Here is an 11,642-nt window from a genome sequence, read left to right on the forward strand (position 1 = left end):
GATAAAGTAATTACGAGAACCTAGAGTCAGATTTAGTAAAATCATTTAACCTGAATAGAAGAGAGATCAGAGTCCCAGAGTATAGACGAGGAATAAAAGATCCTAATACCACCCAGTGCGACGTGGGCCCGTAAGCCACACAACCATGTTAGTAAAAGTTAAGCAATGACTAGACTCAACTTCGGCCAAGGAGTTGGAAAGGGGATTCCTACAGGCAGTCGGCTCTGATACCAACTAATGCCGCCCCCGATTCAATCGTACACTAATCATGCACGCAAACTTGTATGATCAAGATCAGGGACTCACGGGAAGATATCACAACACAACTCTAAAAACATAAATAAGTCATACAAGCATCATAATACAAGCCAGGGGCCTCGAGGGCTCGAATACAAGTGCTCGATCATAGACGAGTCAGCAGAAGCCACAATATCTGAGTACAGACATAAGTAAACAAGTTTGCCTTAAGAAGGCTAGCACAAACTGGGATACAGATCGAAAGAGGCGCAGGCCTCCTGCCTGGGACCCTCCTAAAGTACTCCTGACCTGTAACACCCCGGATGTAACTTTCCATATTTGTAACTCTAACTCTTTCCATTTTCGGCTATGTGTTATGATATCCCCTCCGTGGTCGGGTTTTGTCTTTCGTTTTTGCATTTTGTTCATGTCATGCATTTCATATCATGTCATCATGCGCATCTCATTTGCATGCGTGTTCGTCTCATGCATCCGAGCATTTTCCCCGTTGTCCGTTTTGCAATCCGACACTCCCACATGCACCGGCGCACCTCTCTTGTTTCTTTTCATGAGCGGGTGTTAAACGTTCTCGGAATGGACCGAGGTTTGCCAAGTGGCCTTGGTATACCACCGGTAGACCACCTGTCAAGTTTCGTTTCATTTGGAGGTCGTTTGATGCTCCTACGGTTAACCGGGTAACCGCAAAGGCCTTTTGTGTGTTGCAGCAAACCCCCCTCCAAACAGCCCAATAACCCATCTAAGTCCCCTCCATGCTCTTGGTCGTTCGATCACGATCGTGTGGGCGAAAACCGCACTCCATTTGGAGTCTCCTAGCTCCCTCTACCTATAAATATGTGTCTCTTCTGGAATTCTCGCGCAGATCAAACCCTAGCCCCGCTCCCTCCGTGCGCCGGACACGTCCGCCCGGCGCCGGACGAATCCCGCCGCTGCGCCCGACCAATCGGGGCACGACACGTGGCAGCGCCGCCGCCCACCGCCGCCGGCCCGCGAAGTCCGCGCGAGACCCCGCGGCCCGTACGCCCGCGCCCTCCCGCGGGACGCCCCGCCGCCCGAGCTCCTCCTCCACGCCCCGCGCCAAGCCCGCCGCCTCCGCCGCCGATCTCCAGCGCCGCCGCCGGCGAGCTCACCGCGCGCGCCGTCCGTCGCCGTCGCGCCTCGGCGTCCGTGCCCGCGTCCGTCCTCGCCCGCCGGCGCCTCCTCTCCCCTCTCCGGCAAGTACCCCGGCGACCTCTCCAAGCTCCGGCCTCCTCTTCCCCAACTCCGGCGAGCAGCCCGGCCGTCCTCGGCTTCCGTGCCAGATCCAGATCCAGCGAGGTTGACCCCGAAAATCCCCCAAGTCCTGAATATTTTCACATTATGTGCTCATGTTCATCGCATCATATCTCATTGCATACTGCTCCGTTTTGCGTGCATGATATATCAGAATGTTCGCCTCGAGATGCTCTTCATTTTGTTCCATCGTGCCATGCTTATTTGAGTCCATCTTGATGCCCAAATCTCTGGTGCAAAAGTGCTATATGATGTTTACTGCTGTTACTTATCAGAACTTGTTGTTTTGTTATTTTTGTTGCAATTGATGTGTGCATCTTATGAGCATGAGCTCTACAGGTGTTTTGATCTATGCCATGCCATCTTTACAAAGGTGTATGCCATGTATTTTTGTGATCTATGTGGTGACTAGCACAAGCATGCAAACTAGGCTTCGTGATGTTTCTGTTTTCAGGGACTTGGTGAATTCTGTCTTTGTCTGCTGTTATTTTGTTGCCACGTAAACTTGATGCTACAGAAAGATCCATGCATATTTTGGAGATATTCACTAAGGATGTTTTGTAGATATAGTTGTAATTGATCCATACCTGCTGTTATTTTGTTGCCATCTATCCATGTGGCTACAGAGAGATTCATGCTTCTTTTGGGCATGTTCGGTAAGGATGTTTTGTAGATATAGTTGCACTTTATCCATCCATGCCCCTGTTTGAAATTATGGAGTGTTAGATCATGTCTTAATCTTGCTCTACTTTTGCTATAAAATATTTCTGGCAGAATGTCAACATGATATTCAATTTTGCCAAGGTTGTTGTAGTTGATCCATACATGCTATGAACTTGCTCTTGCCATGGATAGCTTCATAAACATGCCATCTTGCCGTAGCTATGCTTGTTTTGTCATGCATTACTTTGTGATGAGTGAATCAAGCTCACCAAGATGCCTTCATAATTCTGTTTACTGCCATGCTCTGTTTTCTGCTAAGTCTGAAACCTGTTAACGAAACTTGCTATGTTTACATGAGTGCCATCATATCTTCTGATCCTTTTTGACTCATGGTCAGTAAGGGACTTTTGTTCTATGCATTTAGTAGATTCATACCATGCCTTTTTTGCTATGTTCAGTTCCTATAGCATGTGTTTTGCTTGCTTTTAACATTGCTACCTGATGCTGTTTCAGCCATGTCCAGTATTTTCACCAAGTCTGTGAACCTGATATCTTTTGCACTTTTTCCATGCTTGTTTGAACCTGTTGTGGGGTGATCTAGCCGTAGCTCAGTGTTAATCTTTTGTCAAGCATCTCCTGTAGATTACTGCAATATGCTTTGTTGATATGTTGGGGTGCTTTAGTATAGTTACTTGATGTATTCTAAGTGCTATCATGCTGTTAATCGCAGAATCGTGTCATTCTTATTTTGCTTGCCATTTGCAAACCGTGCATCCGTTTCCGGTGATCTTTATATCGATTTTGACCGAAATCATCTCATCTTTCCAGTGGAATACTTGGTTTGTCAAGTTACTTCCTTGTTCATCCTTTTTCTTCCGGAGCACGCATATGCATCGCATATCATGCATGTTTTGCATCATGTTGCTTGTGCATTTCCCGCGATTGATTGTGGTTCCTTTGCTTGTGTTGTTGCTGTGGGTAGAGCCGGGAGATGAGTTCGTGAACGAGGAACCTGTTGAGTACGCTTACGAGGATCAAGCTTTCGACAACTCTGAGAACCTTGCAGGCAAGATGACCATACCCTTGAAATCACTTCTATCTTTGCTTTGCTAGTTGTTCGCTCTATTGCTATGATGCGCTACCTACCACTTGCTATATCATGCCTCCCATGTTGCCATGTCAAGCCTCTAACCATCCTTTCCTAGCAAACCGTTGTTTGGCTAAGTTACCGCTTTTGCTTAGCCCTTCTTTTAGCGTTGCTAGTTGCAGGTGAATTTGAAGTTGGTTCCATGTTGGAACATGGATATTTTGGAATATCACAATATCTCTTATTTAATTAATGCATCTATATATTTGGTAAAGGGTGGAAGGCTCGGCCTTATGCCTAGTGTTTTGTTCCACTCTTGCCGCCCTAGTTCTCGTCATACCGGTATTATGTTCCTTGAGTTTGCGTTCCTTACGCGGTTGGGTGATTTATGGGACCCCCTTGACAGTTCGCCTTGAATAAAACTCCTCCAGCAAGGCCCAACCTTGGTTTTACCATTTGCCACCTAAGCCTTTTTCCCTTGGGTTTTCGCGAGCCCGAGGGTCATCTTTATTTAAACCCCCGGACCAGTGCTCCTTCGAGTGCTGGCCCAAACCGAGCGATGTCCGGTGCCCCTGGGCAACCAGGGTCTATGCCAACCCGACGTCTGGCTCATCCGGTGTGCCCTGAGAACGAGATATGTGCAGCTCCTATCGGGATTTGTCGACACATTCGGGCGGCTTTGCTGGTCTTGTTTTACCATTGTCGAAATGTCTTGTAAACCGGGATTCCGAGACTGATAGGGTCTTCCCGGGAGAAGGTTTATCCTTCGTTGACCGTGAGAGCTTATAATGGGTTAAGTTGGGACACCCCTGCAGGGTATTATCTTTCGAAAGCCGTGCCTGCGGTTATGAGGCAGATGGGAATTTGTCAATGTCCGGTTGTAGAGAACTTGACACTTGACTTAATTAAAATACATCAACCGTGTGTGTAGCCGTGATGGTCTCTTCTCGGCGGAGTCCGGGAAGTAAACACGGTTTGAGTTATGCATGAACGTAAGTAGTTTCAGGATCACTTCTTGATCATTTCTAGCTTCGCGACTGTTGCGTTGCTTCTCTTCTCGCTCTCTTCTGCGTATGTTAGCCACTATATATGCTTAGTGCCTGCTGCAGCTCCACCTCATTACGCCATCCTTTCCTATAAGCTTAAATAGTCTTGATCTCGCGGGTGTGAGATTGCTGAGTCCTCGTGACTCACAGATTCTACCAAAACAGTTGCAGGTGCCGACGATGCCAGTGCAGATGACGCAACCGAGCTCAAGTGGGAGTTCGACGAGGAACGTGGTCGTTATTATGTTTCTTTTCCGGATGATCAGTAGTGGAGCCCAGTTGGGACGATCGGGGATCTAGCATTTGGGGTTATCTTATTTTCATTTGGATTTGACCGTAGTCGGTCTATGTGTGGATTTTGGATGATGTACGAATTAATTTATGTATTGTGTGAAGTGGCGATTGTAAGCCAACTCTCGTTATCCCATTCTTGTTCATTACATGGGATTGTGTGAAGATGACCCTTCTTGCGACAATACCTACAATGCGGTTATGCCTCTAAGTCGTGCCTCGACACGTGGGAAATATAGCCGCATCGTGGGCGTTACATGACCGTCGTCGGCGGCCTGCACATAGTAGTAGGCACCTCCGGTGTAGTAGGAGTCGTCGTCGACGGTGGCGTCAGGCTCCTGGGCTCCAGCATCTGGTTGCGACAACCAGGAAGAAAAGGAAAGGGGAAAAAGGGGGAGAAAAGCAACCATGAGTACTCATCCAAAGTACTCGCAAGCAAGGATCTACACTACATATGCATGGGTATATGTGTAAAGGGGCTATATTGGTGGACTGAACTGCAGAATGCCAGAATAAGAGGGGGATAGCTAGTCCTGTCGAAGACTACGCTTCTAGCAGCCTCCATCTTGCAGCATGTAGAAGAGAGTAGATGGTAAGTTCACCAAGTATCATCGCATAGCATAATCCTACCCCGACGATCCTCTCCTCGTCGACCTGTGAGAGAGCGATCACCGGGTTGTATCTGGCACTTGGAAGGGTGTGTTTTATTAAGTATCCGGTTCTAGTTATCATAAGGTCAAGGTACAACTCCGGGCCGTCCTTTTACCGAGGACACGGCTATTCGAATAGATAAACTTCCCTGCAGGGGTGCACCACATTACCCAACACGCTCGATCCCCTTTGGCCGGACACACTTTCCTGGGTCATGCCCGGCCTCGGAAGATCAACACGCCGCAGCCCCACCTAGGCACAACAGAGAGGTCAGCACGCCGGTCTAAATCCTATGCGCGCAGGGGTCTGGGCCCATCGCCCATTGCACACCTGCATGTTGCGTACGCGGCTGGAGAGCAGACCGAGCAACCTCCATTACAAAGGAAGTTGCGTTACGCGGTCAAACCCGGCGCGCGCCGCTCAGTCGCTGACGTCAAGAAGGCTTCGGCTGATACCACGACGTCGAGTGCCCATAACTGTTCCCGCGTAGTTGGTTAGTGTGTATAGGCCAGTGGCCAGACTCTGATCAAATACCAAGATCTCGTTAAGCGTGTTAATTGAAGTATCCGCGAACACCGACCAGGGCCAGGCCCACCTCTCTCCTATCTGGTCTCAACCTGCCCTGTCGCTCCGCCACAAAGTAACAGTCGGGGGCCATCGGGAACCCGGGCCCACCTCTACCGGGATGGAGCCACCTGCCTCTTCATCCCCCATCTCCGAACAGTATCATAAGTAATGTAACAGTATAAAGTATATAGCATATGCCCGTGATCACCTCCTGAAGTAATCACGGCCCAGTAGTATAGCATGGCAGACGAACAAGAGTGTAGGGCCATTGATGGAATACTAGCATCCTATACTAAGCATTTAGGATTGCAGGTAAGGGTAACAACTGTAGCAACAATGACAGGCTATGCAGCAGAATAGGATTAACCGAAAGCAGTAACATGCTACACTACTCTAATGCAAGTAGTAGAGAGAAGGAATAGGCGATATCTGGTGATCAAAGGGGGGCCTTGCCTGGAAGCTCAGCCGAGAAGGAGGGGTCGTCAACACTGTAGTCGTACTGGGTAGCAGCGGCGTCGGTCTCGGTGTCTAGCGAGAGAAGAGGGGGAAGAAACAATAAATATAAAAGCAAACATATGCATGACGATGCATGACATGACAATGAACGGTGCTAGGTGTGCCCTAACGCGGTAGTAGGTGATACCGGCGAAGGGGGGAAACATTCGGGAAAGTAACCCCGGTGTTTCGCGTTTTCAGATAGATGAACCGGAGGGGGAAAGTTGTATGTTCGCTATGCTAGGGATGTGTGGCGGATGAACGGGCTACGTATCCGGATTCGTCTCGTCGTTCTGAGCAACTTTCATGTACAAAGTATTTTCATCCGAGCTACGGTTTATTTTCTATTAATTTTTTAAGTTTTAAAATCATTTTCTAATTTATTATTATTAAATTAATTCGAAATTAGTATTATTGCATCAGCATGATGTTAGCATGACGTCAGCACTCAACAGAGGTGTTGACTAGTCAAACTGACGTGAGGGTCCCGCCTGTCATTGACTGATTAATTAACTAATAGTTAATTAGGTTAATTAGTGATTAGATTAATCTAATTATGATTAATTAACTTAATTGATTTAGTTAATTAACTAATTAATTAAATAAATAAATTTATTATTATTATTCTTTTTTATAAAAAATCATTCTCGGGGGCCCACATGTCATTGGCCCAGAGAGGCCTTGCGGGCGCACGGGTTACGGGCGCGGGCGCAACCGGTGCCCGCCCTGGTAGCGAGGCGAGGCCGTGCCGGCGCAGGTTTCGGGCGCGGGCGCCGGCGACCATGGCCAGGAGCTGGCGGAGGCAGGGCGCGCCCGACGGAGGGCGGCGCCGGCGGTCGGCAGTGGCGGACGGAAGCGGCCGGCGATGCGGCAGAGGCCAGGGGAGAGGGACGGGGCACGGGGCGCAAGCAGCCGAGCCGTGAGGGGGGGAAGAGGCGACGGAGGCGGGGCACTGGTCGGCAGCGGGAGCAGCGGGGCGCGGCCGCAGGCGGGCTAGGCGGCGGCCAGCAAGGGGGAGCAGCGCGGGCAGGCGCGCCGGGGCAACGGTGGTCGGCGGGGCCGCGTGGCTGCGGAGAGCAGAGGCGGAGGCGGCAGGGGACGCGAGCGCGGTAGCGGCTAGCCAGAGCGCGGGGTGGGTGTGAGCGCGCGAGCGAGCGGCGACCAATGGCGGTGAGCGCCGACGGGCACGGAGGCGCGCGCGGCCAGCAGCTGATCGCGGGCGACTGCGGGAGTGAGCACGACGAGGGGGCAAGGCGGGGCTTGGCCGACGCAGGCGCGTGCGCGCGCGACGGCGCGTCGTGCGGTGAGCAGGGGAGGGCGGGCGTCGGGCGGGAACGGGGCAGAGGAGAGTGGAGAGGGCGGGGGTGGCGGCTCACAAGGGGCCGTAGGGTTCGGGACAACGGGGCCTGGGGAGGAGGACAGAACGACGGCGATGATGGCGGAGACGACGGCGGAGCAGCTCCAGCGGTGTCGAGGAGGACGGTGAGGCGGCCTTCGGCGTGGTCCAGGAGAGGGGCGTCGGCGTGGTGGCGACGGGAACCGGCGGCGGCGGCGGTGCAGTTCATTCCCTCCCCCCCATCCAGATCTGGATCGGGCAGGGGGAGAGAGCGACGTGGGGGGAGTGAGTGGGAGCGAGTGGGGTGGGTCGATCTAGGTCACGGGGGAGTGGGGGTTATGGGGGCGCCGGCTGGGCCGGCCTGGCTTGCCGAGTGGCCAGCTGGGCCGAGGCCCAGCGGGGGGGTCTTTGTTTTATTTTGTTGTTCTTCTGTTTTGTATTTTCCTATTCTTTTATTTAATTTTCCTTTTACTGTTTTAATTACTTTAGAACACCTTAGCACTTTCTAAATATGTGTCTTCTTCACAACAATTACCTATGTAATATTTGGCACTAACCGAACATTTTTGTTTTAATGTTTGAAAACTTTTGTTGTTTGCCATATTTTGAATTTGAATTTTGAACCGGTTTTGAACTAACAAGAGATTAGCATCAGTAACGGAGGTGACTTGGCATCATTAACAGAGTTTTACTGTAGCTTAATTATCCGGGCGTCACATGAGTATTCCGCACGTGCAAAACTGTCTTGCACCCGTTGTATGTGAACGTAGAGCTTATCATACCCGATCATCACGTGGTGTATCGGCACGACGAACTGTCGCAGCGGTGCATACTCAGGGAGAACACTTATACCTTGAAATTTTAGTGAGGGATCATCATATAATGCTACCGCCGTACTAAGAAAAATAAGATGCATAAAAGATAAACATCACATGCGATCAAAATATGTGACATGACATGGCCATCATCATCTTGTGCCTTTGATCTCCGTCTCCAAAGCACCATCATGATCTCCATCGTCACCGGCTTCTACAACTATCGCTAACGCATAGTGATAAAGTAAAGCATTTACATGGCGATTGCATTTCATACAATAAAGCGACGATCATAAGGCTCCTACCAGTTGCCGATAACTTTTACAAAACATGATAATCCCATACAACAACGTATATCACATCATGTCCTGACCATATCACATCACAACATGCCATGCAAAAACAAGTTATACGTCCTCTACTTTGTTGTTGCAAGTTTTACGTGGCTGCTATGGGCTTCTAGTAAGAATCGTTCTTACCTACGCATCAAAACCACAACGATGTTTCGTCAAGTTTGTTGTTTTAACCTTCAATAAGGACCGGTCGTAGTCAAATTCGATTCAACTAAAGTTGGAGAAACAGACACCCGCCAACCATCTTTATGCAAAACAAGTTGCATGTCTGTCGGTGGAACCGGTCTCATGAACGTGGTCATGTAAGGTTGGTCTGGGCCGCTTCATCCAACAATACTGCCGAATCAAAATAAGACGTTGGTGGTAAGCAGTATGACTATGATCGCCCACAACTCTTTGTGTTCTACTCGTGCATATCATCTACGCATAGACCTGGCTCGGATGCCACTATTGGGGAACGTAGCATGCAATTTCAAAAAAATTCCTACGATCACGCAAGATCTATCTAGGAGATGCATAGCAACGAGAGTGAGAGAGTGTGTCCATCTATCCTCATAGACCGAAAGCGGAAGCGTTAGATTAACGCGGTTGATATAGTCGAACGTCTTCTCGATTCAACCGATCAAGCACCGACGTACGACACCTCCGAGTTCTGTACACGTTCAGCTCGATGACGTCCCTCAAACTCTTGATCCAGCAAAGTGTCGAGGGAGAGTTTCGTCAGCACGACGGCGTGGTGACGGTGATGGTGATGTGATCAGCGCAGGGCTTCGCCTAAGCACTACGACAATATGACCGGAGGAGTAAACGGTGGAGGAGGGCACCGCACACGGCTAAGAACAATTGATGTGCCTTAGAGGTGCCCCCCACCCCCGTATATAAAGGAGGGAGAGGGGAGGAGGCCGACCTAGGGGCGCGCCAAGTGGGGGAGTCCCACATGGACTCCTAGTCCAATTCGCCCCCCTTCCTTTTATCGGAGGGGGAAAGGGGGAAAGAGAGGGAGAAGGAGAAGGAGAGGGAGAAGGAGAATGAAAGGGGGCCCACGCCCCCTCCCCTAGTCCAATTCGGACTCCTCATGGGGGGCCACCCCCTTGTGGGCTGCGTTGCCTCCCTCCTATGTCCCATATCTTCCCCCGGGGGATTCCAGTAACCCCTCCCCCCCCCCAGTACTCCGATACGTACCCGATACATTCTGAAACACTTCCAGTGTCCGAACACTATCATCCAATATATCAATCTTTACCTCTCGACCATTTTGAGACTCCTCGTCATGTCCGTGATCTCATCCGGGACTTCAAACAATCTTCGGTCACCAAAACACATAACTCATTAGTTACATTGCTTGCAAGGCTTATCATGATGTGTATTACCGAGAGGGCCCAGAGATACCTCTCCGATATTCGGAGTGACAAATCCTAATCTCGATCTATGCCAACCCAACAAACACCTTCGGAGATACCCGTAGAGCATCTTTATGATCACCCAGTTATGTTGTGACGTTTGATAGCACACAAGGTATCCCTCCGGTATTCGGGAGTTGTGTAATCTCATAGTCAAAGGAATATGCATAAGTCATGAAGAAAGCAATAGAAATAATACTTAACGATCATTATGCTAAGCTAACGGATGGGTCTTGGCTAACACATCATTCTCCTAATGATGTGATCCCGTTCATCAAATGACAACACATGTCTATGGTCAGGAAACTTAACCATCTTTGATTAACGAGCTAGTCTAGTAGAAGCATACTAGGGACATTGTGTTTTGTCTATGTATTCACACATGTATCAAGTTTCCGGTTAATACAACTCTAGAATGAATAATAAACATTTATCATGATATAAGGAAATATAAATAACAACTTTATTATTGCCTCTAGGGCATATTTCCTTCACTACCTCTCATCGAAACATTGGGACACCCTCGCCTCTATCAACACTTGAATCGGGCGGGGTACAAATGTTGGGCAACTGCATCCAATGGTTGTAAGGGCCAGTTCTTTTGCTGGCTTTTAGAATAAGCTGGAATAAGTTGCCCCCTATCCAGCTTAGCAATATACGCTTTTCTTCATGGAAAATAGAAACATCCACAACAACGCGCGGGGTATTATCTAGTCTAGTCTAGTTATAATAACAATAAAATACAGATAAAGCACAATGATTGTATACAAACTCATTAAAATTATGTAGTGAGTCTAATCTTTATCTTTACCTGATACTAGAGGGGCTATTGCTTCTCCCCGTCCGTCATTTAAATTACCCCCGAAATTATCATAAATTACCCACTATGCCACCTATAAGTGAAAAAAAACGATTCTGTTTTTTTAGTCGCTGTGGGGCTTCATTCTTATACGATATTACCCTCATACAGCATAAGCAGAGAACTGTCGTAGTGGTAAACGCTTCGGTACTTCACCTGGGAGACCCAGGTTTGATCCCCGGATCACCCTTTTTCTCTTCTTTTTCTGCAAGCGCTCCTCCTCCCACACGTGTATGGGCCGGCCCATGTACGGGCGTGATGCCCCCCTGCCTTTTTCACTTCCTTTTTCGCTTTTTCTTTTCTTTTTTTTGTTCCTGTTTTTCCTTTTTAAAATTAATTCGGGATTTCCAAAATATCCAAATTTCAGAAAGTTGCGAGTTGAAGACTTTTTTTTTAAATCATAAAATGTTCATGAATTCAAAAAATGGTAGGGAATCATAAAATGTTCAAGATTTTTAAAAACTGTTTGCATATTATAAAAATCATGATTTCAAAACAAATGTTCATGATTTTTAAAAAGTGATCATGAATTCAAAACATATTCAACAATTT

The sequence above is a fragment of the Aegilops tauschii genome, chromosome 7 (assembly GCF_002575655.3).
Source record: "Aegilops tauschii subsp. strangulata cultivar AL8/78 chromosome 7, Aet v6.0, whole genome shotgun sequence".
Lineage (NCBI taxonomy): Eukaryota > Viridiplantae > Streptophyta > Magnoliopsida > Poales > Poaceae > Aegilops > Aegilops tauschii.